A 23,423-nucleotide genomic window follows, 5' to 3' on the forward strand; every position below is an offset into this window, starting at 1 on the left:
CACAGGAACTGTAAGGAAATCATCTGATTAATACATGTGTTCAACATTTTGGTGATGACGTAATACATGTTGTAAATTTCAGTTGTATTGTATTGTATTTTTTTATTGTATTCCATCAAAGACGAAATATGTCAGCTGTACATAATGTATGGGATTATACATTTCAAAAGTTTATTATAGAGTGTAAAATAGAACAGCACTATGAAAAGAGTAAATATTTCTCTTGCAGTGTAATCATTAACGTATGGCAGGGTGGGTATTGGATGGCTTTTGTGGCAAGAAAAGAACTAGCATTATGAGTAGGTTCTTACCTCCACATCATGTCCTCTTCTCGGAGGAGAATAATGTACACCCAGTGAACAACAGCTCATGTACATCGGATGAAAATCAACGAACAGAAATTACAGACAACGTGCACGTAGGCGCTAGAATACTGTAACTCACATTTATCTTAAAATTACATAACTTCCATAAGAACTATATTTGGTACAACTATACCTACATCTACCAAATTAAATATCACAATGCTGCCTTTAGACGACGCTTGATGGTAGCTTTAAACAAACAAACAAAAAAGACAAACAAATAAGTTAAATGTATTTTATGAGTACCACGTTTATTTTTTGTCCTGAATGCTGCAGCCTTTAAGTCACGTGTCTAATTGTTTATCAAAGTATACATCTTATTTTGTGTTGTTTATAGAACCCAAATATCACAAAGTGAAATATCATAATAGTTCTGTCACAGACATTCGTTTCACTGGCAAAGACAATGTCTGATGCCCAAACTTCAAAGTGTACAGAAATATAAACCATAAAACACCCTCGGTTATCCGACAAAAGGTCCACTGACAGCATAGACCATTGCAATATATCAAATAACCGTGTTATTGTTCTATAATGGGCATTATAACACAGTGAAGAATTATGCATGAAATTGTATATTTAAGTTTTTCATAGGTCAACCTCAGTGAAAATGACATTTGAAGATCCGCAAGGCGGAAACTGCTACATAACATTGACATGAATCCGTAAAATCAAGAAATACCTCAAACGTTTCCAGCTTAACAATAATGAAGATTAAAATATAGGTTTTCACATACTTGAAACCAAAATACGACTTACTGTGCGTTGTGTTCTACATAACGAAAAGTCTTTTCATGGAACCTCAACGATTTGACAATTACCCTGCTGGGCAAATGTTGGTCAGGAAAAAAATGAGTACAGTTTTCAAAGTTTCGACCACGCATATAAACTACAAGTGATGAATCTCACACACGTACTTGGAGCGTACATGATGGAACTCACACACGAAACAACAGCACTCCATTCTGTTCACGAATCAAGAGTCAACCTGTCTTAAAATAGGTAGTGCCTGGGTCTCAACGACTCATTGTGAATTATATACAGGGGTATTTTTATCTAATTCCACTGATAACTCTAAAGAACAAAAAAATCCAAGAGGAATATTGACAGACAAATTGTGTATTTTTTAAATATCAGAAGCTTCTTCTCATAGTTACATAACACAGCCGATAATATACTATGTTCGTGCAACAAAATAGAAAAAAATGAAGTTAAGTTGCAAAGAACATTATCATATACATTTTGTCTGGACCGAATAACTTTGTTGTACATCTCCACGTTCTCAAACAGTTTTGAAAAGACTCAAGCTATCTATCAACAGATATATACGTTTCAACGATAAAAATAGATCAAAATGTTTTCTCGAGTAAAATGTTTGGGACAATCGTATTTGTATTTCTGCTACATGAAAATAAATCCTTTGGAAGAGATTCACTCCTCGAGACGACGAATTACTGTACGTCACCTTCACAACACACGACTCACAAACCCCATAGGAGTTCTGTCTCCAGTAGCCTGTCCGCTTTGTTGAATCACCTCTTTGATCACAACAAGCCACGACAAACTACAACCAATAGGATTATTATTTATCAAACAAATAAACTCCCACTGCGTTTTGATAATTTACATTAAAACATGTCTGAAAGGTGAAGAATTTGATGTAATTATGTCATGAGTTTTTCGTTAATTTATTAAATATGATATTTTGACGCTTAAAACATTCATAGTGTATAACGGATAATATTTCAATCTGCGAACAATCATTTGCTAAGTTACGACATATTTCAATAATTTGCACTGTCGATTCCTGATATTCGTAAAAACTAATAACTGTATATATAAACAAAAATATTTCCGTTTATTTAAATAATTTCCATTTGAATAAATATTGTTCCAGCCCTAAAAAGCATCGCTATACACTGAAACGTTAAATCTGAATTAATCCGTCAGTACAATCATTGTGTCAGCATGCAGTTATTTGTTGTAAAACACTGGAATTGAATTGAATTGAATTATGTTTTTCAGTTCATCAGTTCACTATTCATTCAAACGACTAAAAAAACTATCCAGAACTAAACCATAATCTGAAATATCGTGCATCCTTGTTTCAGAAATACCATTCTTAATCCTAAATACACCATGAACATAATCCATATTCTTCAAGCCGCCATGTCTGTTAATCCTGGAAATTCTTGTGATTGTCATATGAAGAAATTGTTATTCTATATTAACCCCTCGTTAAGTTCTTCTTTCTGAAAACGAATTCCCAAACGAGCATGACCGAGTTTCCCGACTTAGAGATCAATGACGTCATTGACGGCGGTATTCTTGTTACGGAGACAAGTCTAAGTCATTCCGTGTTTATGTGATAAAATATTCATAGCTTGCAGTTCACCCTCACTGGTCACGTGACACAATTGTCGTACAAGCAGTGTCGCCGCGAAGGAAGGACAATACGCACTGACAACAGTGTCATTTATGTATACCTATTGATTACCAATGTTCCTTGACACAATTTCTTTCAAGTAGATTACAGAGAGAGGAAATCCGTTGATGTATAAACGTTTTGTGCAAATTTTTGACGTAGTAAAGACTGTATCTGCGATCTTAAGATAATGTAAACATTTAAATGCTTGAAGATAAAATAAGTATTTCAATTGTGTCGTTTCATCACATTATATTGATACTGATTAAACAATACTTCATAAAAGAGTCATTCAATTTACGAATCTGAATGAAAGGGAGAAACGACATGTTTAGGTGCTAAAGAAAACAAACACACAAAAGGAACCTTCCTTCAGATCAATATGGCAACAAGAACCTTCACATCAGCTCTGAAGACGTATCTCTATCTCCAAGCATTCCCAAACTGTCTAGTTATGTTTTTTTTATATTTACAACATAACTGTTTTAACTTTGTACAGCGACACTGGGCACCTAACTGAATTTTAGGTGTTCTCAAAATACATTATTATTATTATGTACTATTATAAAAGACGCGACTTATAGTTGTTAAACATTGGTATACAGGCTGAACTCCTGAGTTCGATTAAGTACAGTGTGTCAAAGCAATTGCTGTTGGTTTCATTGGTTATTTAAAGTTTAATAGATGTCCGGCAACTAGGACCTTCTACACCTTGCCCATTGTGACCATTTGATAGATTTCTGAACCTTTATAAAGTAGTAAAGCTGTCACACGCTTTAACATAATCAAGAATGCCATTCTGAACTTCATGGTGAACGATATTCATTGAGCTCAACAGACCAGTCAGTGAGATGTCAATATTGAGAGCTGTATGAGATTTCTAACATTGTCTAACTTGTATTTGCGTATGTTTTGTGTCTTCTGCCGCCATATTGATGGGATGTTGTTGAAAGCGGCGTAAAACTATATCCACTCACTCAAGTAAGGTGTCCCAGTCAAATGCTTATGAAGTGTTTTAATAACATACGTAGCAAGTACTATCACATTCCGCCTACTCTTCAGTCTTTCTTGAGATTATTCAAACACCATATTAAGTAAGTATGTATTTGCTTTATGCTCACGTCGTAAACATAATGAAATATGTTTCTGTTTGCCTGACTCCATTAACTATTCATATAATCGATTATCATACATATGTTAACTCAGATAAAACACTGTATTGATTCTGTAATCTTAGCAAACAACACATCAGAATCTCGTCCTCATCTTTCATGCCAAGTGGCCGCAGAAAACGTTCACATATATTTTGCCATTTTCACCCAAACATACTCTGGAATCCTTCGCAATAATAAGAAATGGAATGCAAAATTCTTAGTATTATGACAAAAACAAAAGTATGAATTTGTACAGTCTACCTTGGTTACACGTCTCCATTTGTCCAGGATGAATCACAGCGTTATACAGACGGTGGCATTATAACGAAGAAAGACAAATCTGTCGGGCATCAGAGAACTAGGGCACGTGGTCAGCTAACGTCTGATGATAGGATGGTGTGGTAGCCCAGTAGTTGAAACGTTAGCCCGTCACACCGAAAACCCTGGTTCGACTCCCCACATGGGCGCAATGTGTGAAGCCATTTCGGTTGCCCCCCGTCGCAATAGTAACATTGATGAAACCTTACTCATTTATTCGGACTGCGGTGTAAAAAGAATATATTCCAGACAATTAATTTAATTTAGGGCGTCAGTTTGGAGATAATTGTTTTAACAAACATTTTCTTCACAAGATATTCGGTGAGCTGGACTGAGCTCAACTCTTCCAAAATTCATTGCGGAATACAGGTCTGTATACCAGATGGAAATGTTCAACGCCGCAATCAGAAATATCCAAGGTATAAGCGTTCTGAAAATAGTCCAGTCTTGACCAGCACCTGACCACAGATCCATGACCTCAAGTCTAACGATAAACACAGGTTCCATCCCAGAATCCTCAAGTTGATGATTAAACTATTCCCATGAGTGTTGTGCTGGCATGGTAGATATGTGATGATCGTATGAGAGACAGATGAACAGCAAGACGGTTCTAATCCAGTGGTTTCCGCAGAGAGCGAAGACAAGCTTCAGACAGCCGTTTGGCCTCCAGACCAATACCAGGCCAGAAAGAGAATTCAGTGACGACCAATTAATCAGGGCCTATCTGAGTACCAGGACAAACAAGGACATAGACAAATCGAATCCACAAAGTTACATGACAAGCAAGAAATAGTACCAGGACATGCAAGAAGGACATATACCAATGAAATCCATAGAGTATCTTGATTCACATATGACCTATTCCTGTGGCATGGCAGTACCAGGACATGCAAGAAGGACATATACCAATGAAATCCATAGAGTATCTTGATTCACATAGGACCTATTCCTGTGGCATGGCAGTACCAGGATAAGCAAGAAGAACATATCCCGATGACATGGCAGTACCAGAATAAGCAACAAATACGTATCCCAGTGACACGACAGTAACGGGATAAGCAAGAAGGGCCTATCCACATGAAATGGCAATGCCAGAATAAGTGTAATACCAGACCAACAACAGACCTTAGTAACGGCCGTTGATCTGAGTCTAGTGATACAATGGGAACCACCCGACAACATCTGCGGCATCCTGAGTAGTAACTATATGGTGTGTCAAATAATATCGATATTTCAGCAATAGTGTGGGTGTCCCGTCTGTGACGACGGTGATAGTGACTGACTGGGCTATACCAGCACTGAGTGCAGGATGAGACCAGATGAGGTTTCAAGGATGTCTAAGATTTCTTGAGTGATAATGCCTGTATGGCTGTGTCACGTGACAAACAAGTATATAACGCTAACATTCCTAGTCTCATGAACACCATATTGAATAGCTAAGTCAGTCACGGGCAGTCTCGCTGTGCGCCAAAGCAGGAGTCGGCCAAAATAAGGTCCTAATATGGTACCAGAATATGTTGAGCTAAAACTATGTTTAGCCAATATATGGGAACAAATACAGACCACGGTGTCTTTTCATGTGCGTTTGTATGTTATGCCATCATTGTATACACGTGCCCCAAACAAGGCCTCAATGTAGTTTATATTTTCGTCTTTACGCTAAAAACAAATTAGTTTCACCATAGAAAAGTTCGATATGTGTCTTGAGAAGGAATATTGCTTAAATATCGTAACCTCATATTCATCACGTTTTAGATTGTCTGTCATCATTCTTGATGAACTTGTAGCAATAGTTATTAACATTCATACGAACATGCCGATGACGGAACTTAAGTACTTCAAATGATGATGCGAACGCTGGGAAGTACACAACCTCGATTATCTGTCTGCACAAACAGTCTCCTTGGGGGTACAAGCCAACAGTATAGTGAATGCATCACAGAAAATCAGTGGACACCCGGTGTTAGATAAACTGCTGTTCATGTCTTATGCCACCAGTCTGAAACAAGAAACAAGCATCTGATTATTCCCTGATCAGCAACACTTCCGCCAGGAGAAAAACAGGAGATATATTTACCAAATAGACCAAACAACCATACATTAAAACCTGGCCAAAACTGTGATGTTTGAAAACAATGTGTTAAACAAACAATCATAGGCTTTTCCAAAAGGGTTCACTGGAACTGTCGTACCTTAAGAGTGAGTGAGTGAGTGAGTTGAGTTTTATGCCGCACTTACCAATATTCAGGATATATGGGCGGCTGTTTGAAAAATTCGAGCCTGGGCCAGACAATCTAGTGATCAAGCATCAATCTTGGAAGGGATACGATGACATGTGTTACCAAGTCAGTGAGTCTGACCACCCGATCCCGCTAGTTGCGTCTTACGACAAGAATGGCTTACAGAAGATTATTTCTAAAAGGGATGTTCACGGGTCCGTAACGCAAGAGACAAGGACTTGCAAATAAATAGCGAACCTACTTGTAACGGGTTGACTAGAAAGGGATGACTAGAACAGTCTTAACACCATAGAAATAGAGGCCTTTTCCTGTTTTGGCTCATTAGTAACCAAAATTATGTCCCATGCAAAACCCTATATTGGCATTTTACGTGAAACACCTCATGTCATCCGTAGAAATTAGTGATTCCTGCATATCGTACGTTCGGATTCGTAGTCTTCACTGGCAGAGATATCTTACGATTATGAACGATTTCTGTCTCTTATTAACAGATTATGTAAGGATCTTATTTCTAATACCCTCCTTATCATGATGAAACATTGTATGCAACCAATATCACAGTAAGAATATATTTCCTTTTCACCAGCAATTGCTTCACTTGTTTGAACAGTATGAAATACCTCCCTCATCTTATCTACCGATCAAGATCATCGTTAAACGTGTTTACCCATTATCATGCAGGGAAATGTTCACTGACTTAGCTGATGCATATCACGATATCCTAATTGTGTGGATCAATGCTCATATGGTCGGAATCGTCTTACAATAATTGAATAATGCTTGTCGCTTCTTAAGAGAGATGATAGGCATAATTCCAATGGCCTCCTTATCATGATCAAACATTGTGAATAACCCGCATTACAATCATCTGTTTCTTATTCGATATTAATCGCCTCACTTCCGTGTCACCGTATCTGCCAATCAGAATCCCCGCTGAGAGAAATACCTACGGTTGTAACTGGACCGAGAAGCGGAGAGGTTCGCTGACTTGGTTGAAGCATATACCAGTTGCGTAGATCGAGACTCGTTGCGTCAGTCACTGGATTGTCTGCTCAAGACACGCCTGTTTACAGATCTTAGCTGGAAAATTTGCTTAATGCCTCATAAAACAAGCAAAATTGAAACAAAATACGTCTTCTTCTCAAAGACTGAAAAGTATACATGAAGAATGTGTGAAAAGGAGAATGTAATTAAGACGTGACTAACACGATATTAGACATGTGCACAACATGCATGTTTCAGGTCTGTTGTGGTTAATTTCAGTGTTTGGCGGACTGTACGTATCTTCCAACGTGGTAATGGCGGTGTTCACGTGTGATGTATTTCAATAGGGGAGATATAGATTGCATGTTGGAACTGTTATTAACAACAAAGAGAGATGAAGACGAAGAGCCAGAAGCCATTCCTGGGTGTTCCATAGCAATTACCTCGGCGCAACAATAGATCGCTTAAACAGAGGAAACCGAGCTAATTTGGGGACATGTCTTTCAAACAACTGGGGCCTTTCGGGAACCAGGCGAAGGAAATTAGTGTCGGGACGGGAGGGAGATGACTCGGCCGCTGCACCTGCTCGCCAGTTCTGTAAGAGCTAGTCACAGACTTTACTATGTGATGGACACGTGCCCTCGGGAACCTCGGGGTGAGGGTCATTGACGTCGGGGTGTGGGTCGGGGATGGACACGGGCTGAACCAGATGGTAGGGAAGGTGTTGGATGGGGGGTCTGGAAATGGGGTGTATGGGAAGGTAGACAGGGAGATGCCCCCGGGGATTGGGGATGAGAATCGGGGATGGACTCGGGTTGAACTAGGTGGCAGGGAGGGGATCCAGGAAATGTGTATATGGGATGGCAGACAAGTGCCTCCGGGGATGTGGGGGTGAGGGTCGGGCGTGAACAAGAGCTGAACTATGTGGTATGGAGGGGATCCGGGGATCAGGAAATAGTGTACACAAGACTGTTATCACGTACCCCCGGGAGACAGAGGTAAGGGTATGATATGGTATCCAGGTGTACGGGGGTGGGTGAGAAGGGTTAACAAAAGTGTACCTTTAACTCGACGGTATACAATTGTCCAAAGAAGAAGAGGATGGGGCTTTCAGAGACAGACAGGGTGTACCACATGGCAGACAGGTGATAAGGTGTTATGCAGCTGCATAACACCATTTTCAAATTTCTGTTTGTCCTTGATTACGCACCTGTTTCTGAGATATTGGCGAATTGCTGCAATTCTTTTGTCTTGGAGACGAGGCAGAAACCTCCAATTACAATCCCGCTTTCTCTCCCCGTCTAGTCCACAGATGTGAGTTTCGATGTTAAACGCGTAGTCGCGAAGGGATACGATAGAGTCCGTAACAAGGGAGAACGGATATGGCATCTAACTAAATGGAGTTCGGTCTTTTGATTGGTTAATATCTGTCCGCTTACAATCTCAGGAAAACATTCCGCTTAACACCTACTCTAACCTGAACCGTTGGTCGTAGGGTCGAACACGTTGTCATCCTTATATCCTTGGCCGTCATATCCATGGACAGCGGAATCACGTGGCAGTGACGTCGTGTAACGGTTAGAACGATTACGCTTTATGAAGCATATCCGGGTCTAATGTGTCAAGCCCACTTTGTCTAAACCGTAGCGGTGGATGTGGAATATTTCCTAAAGCCTAATAAAACAATATCTACCGCCTGTATAACAACTCACATACCCACCCACTCACCCATACACACCTTAAACAGATCACTGCTCACGTAAACGGGTTCCACTGTACCACTCATAGGTCAAGACCACAAGTTGTTCAAACATTGGAGTCAAGCGCACAAGCATTCCACCGGAAGTTGACGCCTTGTCCGCATGTCGAAGTCTATCACAGGCGCGGATACCGTCGCGGTGACTCTGTCGATGTCTGTCTCGTCTCGGTAACGCATGATGATGTACATAGATGTCTTGGTGGCTGGAGGAGGGATGAGGCGTTACTGTACACGTACTGAAGGTGAATCGACCTCCATGTTTGTAACAGCGTGCAAATCTGGCGTCGAACAGCTTTTAGCGCCTCTGAGATGTCTGGCTGCCACCATGGTAATTGCAGTTTGACAGGAGTGTTCGCACACTTGGAATTAATCGTGTTATATTTAGCATATTGGTGCTTAATGTAAGCAGTATTTGGTCAGTGGTTTGTTCAGAGTAATTCCGGTATTTTCTTTTCGCAAGTTTGTTTCAGCAATTTATCAAGATCAAACTGGCGATATCTAAACTTAAAGTTGTATCTCTGAAATTTGGCTATCCCTTATCAGAAACAACTGCCATCCCATTTCCGCAAATGACACTAGCCTCGAACCAGCTTGAACTCTTGCCACATTCCCACCGCATTCCTAACGTAGTCCAATTCTATCCCTGCCCCACCCCACTCCATCAGTCCAGCCCATTCCAGACAGTGAGTGAGTTTCTTTTCACACCACTTTTAGCAATATTCCACTGCTAAGGACATCACAAAAAGCGTTATACCCATGCTAGGAAAGGAACCCGGGTCTTCGGCGTGTCCACGCTAATCCCATCCCTAACCAATAAAATCAAGTGTACATATAACACATCTGGAAGAAAACCAGGCGCATATTATCCATAGTTATCGGAAACCACTCATGCTGCACTGACACCTCCCTCTTTTTCACCCTCACCACCTACCCGTCCTTCACCACCCATTCATTACCTATTGGCCTATGGTATTTGGGTACTTGTTATGATGGATAATAACAGATGGATAACAGATGGATAATAGCCTCTGGCTACGTTTAAGGGCCGCAACTCAGTTTTGGTAAATATATATTGGTATCACCGATATCCCGTGTTCCATATATGCGATTTTCCTTGGTAGAGGTAAGTCCCTTGTTCAAGTCGGGAAAGAGTGATCGTGGATTTCACTTAGGTTGTAATGGTCAGACTCGCATCACTTGGGCTTCATCAACACAGACATGTCCCATCCCACCTTCACCGAAATCAACTTGATACGATGTAATGTACGTGAGTTTAGTTTTACCCCGCATTCAACAACATTCCAGCAATAGCACGACAGGGAACACCAGAAATGGGCGCCACACATCGTCCCCCATGCTGGGAATCAAACCCGGGTTTTCAGCATGACGAGCGAACGCGTTACCCACGGGGTTATATAACTGCAACTGTATTGAAAGCTGCGATACTCACTCATACAAATTTCACTACCATTTGCTTTGACGCCCAATGGTATCGGGCAGGTTATCGACACGTTATTCTCAGGCACTGAGATTGTTATTTATAGAAGTCTGGGCCACCCGTGTTCGTAACACAACAGTCTGTATTGCAACACTTATATATTGACTTTCTGAAACACACCGAGTCCTTTGCAACCGACACCGGATCAATATAAAATATTGTAAGATAGACCCATAACAATAATCATCCATGGAGCGTGGAGACGTGAATCATGCATGTGACTAAGAACTGTATCATTTATTAACCTTCGTACCGATGTGCAACGACACACGTCACGGAAGCAGACTAGGTCTACAGTGAATCATTCAGGTGCGCGCTGCGCTCACACTTGGCACCGTCTCTTATCTGTGACGCGTGACGCCCCCAAGCTGAGGCAACATGGCGTCGACATCCAACTCCGTCAAGTCTCTACCATGTATAACATAGCAACGAGGAGCGGCAAGCGCGAACCGACGTGCATGGCCTGTTATGGAAGAGCTGGAAATCTCGAGGGACTCCTTTACAACATCCGCACTAATTTCGTTCAACTTGAGATACAAAATAATTAATTAAAACGACACGCAAATGGGCGATGGTGGCTTTTTACTGCGCATGAGATAGAATCGGCAAATATAGACGTAACCAGTTCAAATCGAAACTAGATTCATGGAATTCAAAATGGCGACCAAGAGTTCGGCAAATGACTTAGACTGCACGTGCAGATTGAAGTTTGAAGGCGGGGTGTTGAAATCTGAGACAATGTGTCATTTATATGTCGAGGGGGTCGTCTTAAACATCCATCTCACACGCAGCAAGGGGCAAGAAGTAATCAAAATGGCGACCTTTTGCGCACAAAGTATCTCACTTCAATTAAACTACTGCTTCATACTTAACACCCAGAACAGAAATCATTAACATCAACACAAGGGGGTGTGTTTGGACACTTAAACATAACAGTCGTGTCACAATGCATAACGATACATTGTGTGTAGAATTTGCAGTAATGGTTTGTACTGCTTGACAATATGTTTCGTAAAATGCCAGAAGGTCTATGCAGAAATTCTGCAGATATGTTTTCTTCTACTTTCTACTTTCTACTTCTATGCACTGCATTGCCTGAGTCAAAAGTGAGTGATTGTGTCAGTTTGTGTCCAGCTATATTCAGGCGGAGGCACAAGAAACATACTTTGAAACCATATCGAAACTGGACTTAACTCACCAAAATACTGCTTTAACCACACGGTGATATAAGGCATGATATAAACTGTTTACAAATACGTTCCTGTGGTTTGGGATTTTTTAACAAAACCAATACGAATATTCGAAACAGACCGCGCTTTCAGTTATCATTTTAACAGATTTAGACAGCAACACATTGTCGAGGCCTCACAATTATAGCTTCACGTGTTGAGAAAGTGTTATATTTGTGCGTGTTTTTAAACTTTCTTAAGTAATGCCATCCCCATGTCCAAAGAAGAGTTAAGAATTAAGGACACCAATAAATCGTATTCATAAATCTGAAAATTGTAATTGCGGGTTGTAATTGAACACTGTTGGCAACATCTCACATTCTAGTTGCCCATTATACATTCCTCAATTTATATCCTCTCTGGAAATGAACCCGGAAGTGGCCGTTTCCCTATGTAAACGTGTAAGGATACAAGATACCCGGATGTCCCCATGATCCTCCATAGCATTCGCTGCTGGTGCTGGAGGTTTTCAGTCAAAACGAAGAGTTCGGCGAGGAGATAGTTCCTGTATTTGAATGCATGTGAACTTTGGAACTTTAGTTTGTTTGATAAGTCGCACTTGAATATTCCGGCCATGTTACGTGTGTCTATTGGAGTTTGGGTCAATGACTCCAGTGACTGATTTCATGAACATTGACATACGCACTTGGGATACAATGACGTGCATCAACCTTGTCAACGAGCCCGATTTATCCGATTCCGTTTGTCGACTCTTACGACAAGCATGGGCTAATGGAGATCAGTTCTATCGCGTATCTACCAGGTGAGGTTTTAACAATTCTAAACAAATGTATTCAGAAGATGTGAATTAACCTCACAGAACGCTATTTCATCATATTTTTGACGGCATGCGATTTAAATGAGAGTGAACGTGTTCGATAGATTGATGAAAGACCAATGGTTCTGGTCGCGGGATTCGAACCCACAACCAGGGAATCCTGGAACATCTAAGGGAGGTAAATCATACACATGACGCATACATACAGTGGAGATAGCGAAGTGCAGCATTAGTATAAAGAAATTTCTGTGCACATGGCTGGGTACAGGACAGTCGTTTCTGTGTTCTCTGTTACAAATTCTGCATAAGGAAACCTCGGTAATCCTCCACATAAGAAACGAAGAACGCTTACCATTCCATATCGATCCTGATATCAACAGCTAGTCAGACATGAAGGTTGTTAAAATTCAGCGAAACGAAACAAACAAACTGAGCGAAAGAAAGAGGATTTTACAACAATTTTGAGGTATTTGATGTGAGCATTATGCCTTTATTTCTGGTAGTGAAGTTTGCCGACTCTCTGCGACTACTTTTGAGCCGTTTGAGGTTTTCAACTTTTAGTCAAATCCAATTTGAATGTGTATAATTTTCTTTTGCCCACCAGTTTATGCTTCTTGTCAATTATCTGCATCAACACCCAAAGTGTAGTAGTACATTGTTTTGACAGATAGCGCAGCAGTTGAAATGGCTTCAGAGAAACCTGACGTCGTGAAGACCAATTACTCTAAAGCAGTGTTACTTGCGTCGGTGGAATCTCACGTCTGAGCCATATCTACCAGTGTACACATGGAGTATCTTCTTCCCAATTCAAAACAAACTGCCAAGGTTTAAAGAAAACGTGCTATGATTTCAATGTCACAAACAACAACTCGCTTATAAAAGCCCGGTCCCAATTCGTGTTCAGCAACCCATGCTTGTCGCAAGAGGAACTAACGTTGCACATGTCACCGTATCCCAAAATGCGTACAACAATGCTAATGAAATTGATCACGGGATTGTCTGGCCCATTTTCTATTATTCACGTATCATCGCTGAAATACTGCTCCAGCAAACAATTAAATCAGACAGATCATCACCATATAGCAAAAATTTGCCAGCGTGAAACAACAAACAAATAAAACAGAACGCAAAGCCACGTTCCACAACTTCCCCATTCAACCTCAAGATTATCTTCATATTTTTTGCAACCTGAGATGGTAAAATGAATTACTTTTAATAACTACGATACTGCTGTCGTTCCATTAGCGTATGACATAATGCATTCATATCCTGCCTCGGCTACACCATCCACGTCGGCAACGACGGCTCAACATCAACAACGGCAGTGTGATTGCCTTTTGTTTCAGATCAGTTGAATGTAACGCCGAATGTTGAAATGCGATCTCAACAGCTTAGGCTTAACTCTCCTGCCTGGCTGCCAAGTCTCTGCTAATAGCCATGCTCCCTTGGGTACTGGTGATTCTCTTTAAGCTTCCCCCAACCCATGTTTCCACGCTACACGCGGGGTTTTAAGTTTAGACGATTTGTGGGGCTATTTCCTGTCACTTGTGCATTAGAGTAACTGCAAAGACCACACATTTACTGGCCTTTGTTTTGTTAAAGCATGATTCAAATTGACGTGTAACCCGGAAATACCCGTCTTGAGGCTCACCGCTCCAGCTAACCAATCTCGTTTTGAAAGTCCGAGTTCGTCAATGAACTTGTACTGAGGTTAAATGTCTACAGACACTGAAAACATCATACACATGTGACCATATTTTAAATAGTGATTTTTTTTTCAGATGTGGTTGAAGTGAGAGTTTATTAGCTTTAAGAACTACGTATCATGTAATGATTTGTTTGCAATTATTATCATTTGACATTTATTTTTATTGTTATTGCTATCATTATTCATGTTTGTGTAATTATCGTTTTTATCAACAACTGGTTATGTGAGCGGTTTATGTGAACCTCAGAACTAGTGAAATATAACACGGACAGTGATGTGTTGATTCAGAAACGATGGCAGTTTTGACGTTGTCATGGTTACGCTATGTGTCAGGAAGGAAACTAACAAAATTGGTGCAGTAGGGCATATAATAAATATATGTAACATGTCAAGTCAGTCTCGGGTAAACTGTGGAGATAATGTACTAACAACACTGCCTACGATGAGGTAAGGCATTCTGAAATTCCACAGATGTGCACATTTGAACTGCATGTATGTAAAAAAGACACCCACCATCACTTCGGTTAATGATGAAATCAAAGAGACTATAGTTAGTAAGGTCTTATGCTGCTTTTGACAATATTCCAACATTATTACGAGGAAGGACATCAGAAATGGGCGTAACACATTGCACCCATGATGGGAATCGAACCAGAACTTCGGCATGACAAGCGAAACCTTAACCCATTAGGCCACCCCGCTGCAGACAAAGCGATCAGAAAACGACGCTGGATATCCAGTACTTGTCCTTCTTAACTATTCCTGGCAGGCTATAAATACGTTTATTCCCTAGTGGTATACGAGTGGAAGAAATGGTCTGGGCTTAGTGTAACAAGATGACACTGGGCGGACAAGGATACAGTTGCACAGCACATATTCTAAACGAGTGCCACCAATCGGACAACTTCGCCTCTCTCCGCAATCGTAAACAAGATTCGGCCGTGAGTGCAGAACATAGGGGCCCTCTGCCTTAACAACCGAACTGACGCATATATTTGACGTGCTTACAGCACATTTGTGTCTTATTTTCCTTATCCTTATATACTTCAGTTTCTTACTGTTTTAATTCTTAGTACATATGTTGGTATTTTAATATGGGTTATCATTGCACACTAACACGCTGACCACAGTCTAGGTGTAAAATCATACAGGAGAATAGCCTTAAGTCTACATTATGCTTTCTGAGGTGGTCAAGCTTTGCTTACTGGCGGCCAAGAGCCTAGTTTTAATGTGTAACAAAATCTACTGAAACATGGTTATTTTAAGCCCTGGAATTACATACCTAAACTGTAACAGTTAGTAGCTACCTTACGGTCATTTAATTGGTCAACAAGGGTTAGTGAGTGAGCAATATTCCAGCCATGTGGTGGAATAAATCGAGTCTGGGGCAAACAATCCAGTGATCAACATCTACGTAAATGGGATACCATGACACGTGTCAACCAGGTCAGCGAGCCTGACCAACCACCCGATTCCATTAATCGCCTCTTACGACAAGCATGGGTTACTGAAGATCAATTCTAACCCGGATCTTCAGGGATGTCAGCAGCTGACACATTCTCATCCCGATAAGGCTGTAATACCGCCGATGCGATGTAAAATATTAACTCATTCACTTACTATAGTTATTTACGTAGACGTATTCTCCATCCTTAACACATTTGTACAAAAAAATCGAATGCAATATGCAAATGTGAAAACAGTGGTTGTGAAGAAAAGCCAGGGCGTCAATGCGAGGGTGAACGTGACTTGCAATGAACTACACTCTCCAAAACTGTCACTACTTTTGCTCTAAGACAAAGAGCAGGTTATTTTTAAAGTCAAACGAAAATAAATCGATGTATTACCGAGCTGTTTCTGTTGTTTTTGTCGTGTGACGAGATGTTCATGACTGGCAATTTCAAGCATCGCATTACAGTCACGTGCGTACATCTTGTATTGTCGCTTTTTAAACATGATTCCGACACACACGCTGACCAAATACGCAATGTAGTCTCAGTCGTATGATGGACAATGGCTATATTTGAGATTTCTTATTGACCATGAACCCGTGAAGACTTGGATTAAAAGTGATCTTAAGTAACCCATGTTTGTGGCAAGAGGTGGGTGGTCTGTCACTTGTTTGACACATGTCATAGTATCCCAATTGCGTAGATTGATACTAATACCGCTGATCACTGGACTGTCTGGTCCAGACTCGATTATTTACAGGCCGCCGCCATAGAGTTGGAATATTGCTGAGTGCGGCGTAACACTAAACTCACTAACCCACTCACCTTTTTGGGAGAATACATAAGAAAAGGTTATGGTTGAAATTTCATTCAAAAATATTTCAGACACGGAAACAAATATTCAATCCTAAATAAGGAAGTATAACGGTGCTTTATGTCAACTGACCGCACCAGTGGACTGGTGGACTCAGCGGTCAGTGGTCCAAACCGAAAGACGCTGAAAGATCGTATTTGCTATTACCATAACTAACGCCATTTCATTAGAGGCGAAACTCGGACGGGTAGGCCCTTAGGTAGATGATATTGTTTGTATTAGGGGTATCGGTGTTACAATGCGGCAGGGTATCAGTTTACGAGCACATAAAGTCGAACTGTAGTCCGGACTAGTAAGCATATATACACGCACGCAAGCACGCACGCACGCACGCACGCACGCGCACACATAGAATTGTGACAGCCATATGCTTCTTGAAACGGTGCTTGACAGATATCAATCATACGCTCAACATTTTAGTAAAGTTATACATGTATTGTAAGTTAATGAGAGGGTTCAACAAAATTAATCAAGGTATTTATGATTGGCATTTATCGATATTAATACCATATACAGAGAAAACATCGCGACACCATCTGGTTAAAATGTAATCAATACCTGAACATTTGTAATCTTATACTACCCCGACCCCGTATGCACTCAAAATATGGGGTAAAGTAAGGACATCGCGAGGTCAGCGTCCCTTGTCAGGTGGTACCGCAAAGAAGGGTCATCAAGCTGACCCCTTCCATTTCAGGGGTCATTTCGGTAGTCTCGGATCACGTGGTAGATACTGCACACTTCCTCTTCCCCTTCGTCACACGCGAGTGGTCTCCTAGCAACAACAGATATAACAATAGTAGAGACAGCAGTATATGCCATCACCTTGTATGACTCCACGCTCGGGCGACCACGTGTCTCGTGGGTACAGGTGCTGGGAATGAAAATGAAGGTGTATTGTAGCAATGTTGGACTTCAAAGCCATCCTTAGTGCCGCTTCGCCGGACGCGACAGCGACAGGTTCTACTGTTACTGTGAACAGGTTTGGCACGCGACAACTTGATTGGTTATACAGGCAACGTTCAACTGCCAAGACGTCTCACAGGTGTCTTGTAAAACTGTTTTAAAAATCCGACGTCATTGTGGAACAGTTTCCCTTGACAGCTCGTTTATTGCTACTGTTTTATGTGTTTTTACCATTAACGCAAATGACAGCTTTTGTAGTTAATGAAACGTTAAGAAGAAAGAGACATTAGTTCCCCTGCCTTGCCTGTTTTGTTTATTTCTGCTGTGGATTCCACGTTACACGTCATCTGCTTGCTGTATTAAACTGATACATTTAACATCATACCGTTGACGGTTTCAGCACGTGCGTCGCCCGTGTGTTATTCCATACCGATGATACATACCTCTCTTACACATTCTTTTGTGTACTCCATGAAGAGTTGAAAATGGAAATTGTTCAACTCTGATACAAGGATAATTTGTTAGTTATGTAACGCTTTGAATGAATGAGTATGGTTTTTAGCAACATTCCATCAGCATCACCGCGGAGGACACAGAAATGGGCTCCACACATAGTACCCATTTGGGGAATCGAACCCGGGCCCCTGGCGTGACGAGCGAACGCTTTAACCACCAGGTTTCCCCGCCGCCCCCGTAGCGCATTAAGAATGCTAGGATATGACTTCGTATATTAGTATAGACAATATCATCCAGGGACTACATGCAAAACTGTTCAACGACGCAGGGATTGGGCGATGTAATAACGCAGTCACTACATTTACAAAAATACAAAATTCTGTTACTCGAAATTTCTATCTGTGTTAGTATTTAGCTTACATTAGTAACGTTAAATCAACGAAGTTATGGGTGGTTGCAGTAAGGTACTCTGCAGTAATGTTCAATGTAACAATATGTGTATACATCATATATAGTATTACATACAATATCTATGTGTTGTTTTTTGTTGTTGTTTTTGTTTTATTTTTTGTGTGTGCGTGCGTGCGTGCGTGCGTGCATGTGTGGAGGGGGGAGGGGGGGGGGGGTAGGGGAGGCTGGTCGGCCATTAATTACTCTCAACTAACTTGGGGGAACTAACTGCACACTTTATGCAGATGAATTGCACGAGATCCATGCATCCAATTGCTAGAAACCACGTACAAAGATCGTGCATCTCAACAGCTGCGTTTGGGTGTAACAGTTTGTCAGGAATTGTCAACATTTACATAAGTGAGTCTTTTGATGAGTAGTATACTAGAACATGCCGGAATCACGACATTTAATCATTACACTTTGCTACTAAGGTGAATTTATACCATCATAACAATCATCATCAGTGTCTCCATACCAGTTCCCCAAATCCGGTGTGACCCGTAGAGTGAGTGTGTGTGTGTAGCTGTTTATTGCATTCTGCTATATTCCGGCTATATGGCGGTGGTTTGTAAATAATCAAGTCTGGACCAGACAATCAAGTGATCAACATCATGAACATCGAGCTGCACATTTGGGATACAATATCAGTCAAGACAGCGTGCCTGGTCACCCGATCCCGTTAGTCGCCTCTTACGAGAGCCTGTTGTTTTTGCAGTGTAATGGTTTTCCTGTTAACCACAATTGTGCATCCTACCACTAAAAAGAGCCCTTATCTTCTTTGAGTAGTGTAGATGTAACGCCCTTTCATAAGAAGTGATATGTCCTCTTGTCTCATAAAAAATAGGCATAAAATGTCGACAAGGAGAATAAACGCCCCCTGCTATCTCCCTACCTAGATACCACTGGCGTAGAATGTAAACATATCATCACAAATATATGACTGTATCGCTGTAAATCGATGATGACTCAGGTGTTATATGACTGTATCACTGTGTATCAATGATGACTCAGGTGTTATATGACTATCGCTGTGAATCAATCATGACTCAGGTGTTATATGACTGTATCGCTGTGAATCAATCACGACACAGGTGTTATATGACTGTATCGCTGTAAATCAATGAAGACTCAGGTTTTATATGACTGTATCGCTGTAAATCAATGACTCAGGTGTTAAATGACTGTTTCACTGTAAATCGATGATGACTCAGGTGTTATACGACATTCGCTGTAACCCAGTGATGACTCAGGCGCTATATGACTATCGCTGCGAATCGATGATGACTCAGGTGTTATATGACTGCATCGCTATAAATCAATGACTCAGGCGCTATATGACTATCGCTGTGAATCGATGATGACGCAGGCGTTATATGACTGCATCGCTGTAAATCAGTGACTCGGGTGACTGTATCGCGGTAAATCAATGATGACTCAGGTGTTATTTGACTGTATCGCTATAAATCAATGACTCAGGCGCTATATGACTATCGCTGTGAATCGATGATGACTCAGGTGTTATATGACTGCATCGCTGTAAATCAGTGACTCGGGTGACTGTATCGCGGTAAATCAATGATGACTCAGGTGTTATATGACTGTATAACTGTACATCAATGACTCAGGTGTTATATGACTATCGCTGTGAATCAATGGTGTTATTTGACTGTATCGCGGTAAATCAATGATGACTCAGGTGTTATATGACTGTATCGCGGTAAATCAATGGTGACGCAGGCGTTATATGACTACCGCTGTGAATCAATGGTGTTATTTGACTGTATCGCGGTAAATCAATGATGACTCAGGTGTTATTTGACTGTATCGCGGTAAATCAATGATGACGCAGGCGTTATATGACTATCGCTGTGAATCAATGGTGTTATTTGACTGTATCGCGGTAAATCAATGATGACTCAGGCGTTATATGACTGTATAACTGTACATCAATGACTCAGGTGTTATATGACTATCGCTGTGAATCAATGGTGTTATTTGACTTTAGCGCGGTAAATCAATGATGACTCAGGTGTTATTTGACTGTATCGCGGTAAATCAATGATGACTCAGGTGTTAAATGACTGCATAGCTGTACATCAATGACTCAGGTGTTATATGACTGTAGCGCGGTAAATCAATGATGCCTCAGGTGTTATATGACTATCGCTGTGAATCAATGGTGTTATATGACTGTATAACTTTAAATCAATGATGACTCAGGTGTTATATGACTGTATCGCGGTAAAGCAATGATGACTCAGGTGTTCGCTGGCTAAATTTGATTTAAAAACGCATCTCCGTGAAGCCACGGTACTCCTTTCATGCAACAGCGTCATTCGACAACCGTGACCGGATAATCCAGTGATGAACCAGAAAACGTGCAGTGTAAGCTTATGCTAGTCTCTGAAATAAACATCTTTTACAGAAAACGTGTTTAAATTGAAATGACATACAATAAAATATAAAGGAGACCAGAGACTTTCTTCGTTTTCAAAAACGGTAGTAATCTGGGCTTGTAGAGTATTTAAAACTTGTATGGGCTGCGTTGGGTATATTCGTTTCAGGGTCTGTATAACAGACATCTGATTTTAGTGAAACTAACAACGCTACGCAGAGTTTGAATTCGGTTTACGTACAAATGCAAAAAATCTGTCTTACAAATAATGAGCGAGAGTAATCAATTAGAGCAACCATTTGGAGTTAAAAACCTATCGCTTCTATCAAAGTTGCAAATGACGCCATATGTTAAAATAGCAGATGTTATACAAAAACACACAAGCATATATATTTCGTCAGTGAAACGAAACTAAACGAACAATTAAGCCTGTATTTACACAGGATGTCTTAATTATGCAATCTAAAATAATAATGTATAAATAAAAACGAAAGGCGACACGGCAGTGCACAAAGAACTCAAAAGCACTATGATTGATGAACAAAACAGAGTTAATTTGGACATAAAATTTTAAAAATAAAACGATGTATCAGAACTTATGATATTGTTTAAATCATCAAAATGTTGAATTAAACGGTGACACAAATGTATCGCTACAAACGTTTCATCAAAAAGCGTGAGCGGTGTAATTATTACTTTGCATGGCTGTCGGGAGAATGAAAGAAACAGCATATGTCGCCCAACCAGTGTTTGCCACACGTTCATAAATTACAGTCTAATTAGGTGATTTACATTAATAAAATTGTATCAACTAACTACATCAAAGCTAGAGATGAAGTCAGGCACGGGCTCCCTCTGAGTCCACCGTCCAGAGTCACTGTCCAAACAGATGGGTACTGTACTTCCACGACCATTTACGGGGAGGTATTGTTACGAATATCGGTCATTTGGCAGGTAGCGGCAATAAAACAACTGTTATAAGAAATACCATTCAATGAGAGCACATGTTGCTAATCAGGTTTAAGTACTGGCCACATGCCTACACACCCACGAGACACAAGCCGTCCCGCTTACCCTTTCCCTATAAACCCCCACCCCCAACCCCAATATACGCCGCTCTACTCCCGGGTCAATTAGTTTTGTCGCTGGGAGCATGTGCCTTTGAGGTGGCGCAATGGCCGGCGGGGTATAGAACAGCGCAAATGATTGGTCGCGTGCCCAGTCACGCGTCAACAACGCCCCCTATCGGTTGTACCATATGGCAACACGATACGCTTGGATGAGGTGCGGGGCTTGGATGTCTCGCTGTAATTGACTCAAGAGTGTGGCGGAGTTGAGAGAGAGGGACGCGTTCAATAGAACATGCAACTTTAATAAATTATAACGTGATAGCTGTCAATCAGGGGACCATAAGATGTCATTTTCATTATTGTATAATTGCGTTTTGAAAAGTCATGAGGAATTTAATTTGGTTAAGGAGGTGTAAACACCGTATTCACACTGTCTTGGATCCAGCGAAATGATCCATATTGACCATGAGAGGCCATAGTTTTCAAAGCCTAAAATATGCATCAGTGCAAAATATGAATTTCCCAAATGAAATTTAGACATTGTGTTTAAAGACTTTTTTCCGTATTTCAAATACATGGGATGAGAATATATGGTGGAAAGTTTTAACAGAAAAGACACAATCAATCACTAGCGTTAAATCGGTGCGATCATGAACATGAATTGATTAAACTGATTAAGTCCGATCTTTATTATGGAAATGGCGAATTCGGATACTGAGCGTTTATGGAGCAAAATCACTGGTTTTTCACTACCCTTGTTAAAAAAAGACATAACACTTTCCTACAGTCAAATCTATACCCCTACAGAAACAGTCTTGTGTACAATTGTGAAAATCAAGGTGCCAGGGAGTTCGATTAAAAAAATGTGAGTCCCGGGCCCCGACTACCTTTCCACTTTTGTCGACAATATATACGTGATAAACATATAGGACCTACATGGCTTTCTTCCATGATAAGCAGAGACGTCATCATATGATTGGGATACTGTTCATAGTCGGGTTAAAACTCACTGACTGACTCACTCACTGACTGACTCAATCCGGGGTAGAATATGTCTTCAGCAAACCAATGCTTGCCACAAAAGGTGACTATGCTTGTCGTAAGAGGCGACTGACGGGATCGGGTGGTCAGGCTCGCTGACTTGGATGTCATCGGTTCCCAAATGACAGATCGATGCTCATGTTGTTGATCACTGGCTTGTCTGGTCCAGACTTGATTATTTACAGACCGACATGAGCCACTCGTCACCCCCGTCACCGGTCGCTTAAGTCTGAACGTAGCTCGCTTTTTCACTTCAAATGTGTCTTCATTCATTGATTGTTGTTTAAAAATGTTGAAATTTAAAGGCAGTGCCAAGGAT

Source organism: Haliotis asinina, chromosome 2, assembly GCF_037392515.1.
Source record: "Haliotis asinina isolate JCU_RB_2024 chromosome 2, JCU_Hal_asi_v2, whole genome shotgun sequence".
NCBI classification, from domain to species: Eukaryota; Metazoa; Mollusca; class Gastropoda; order Lepetellida; family Haliotidae; genus Haliotis; species Haliotis asinina.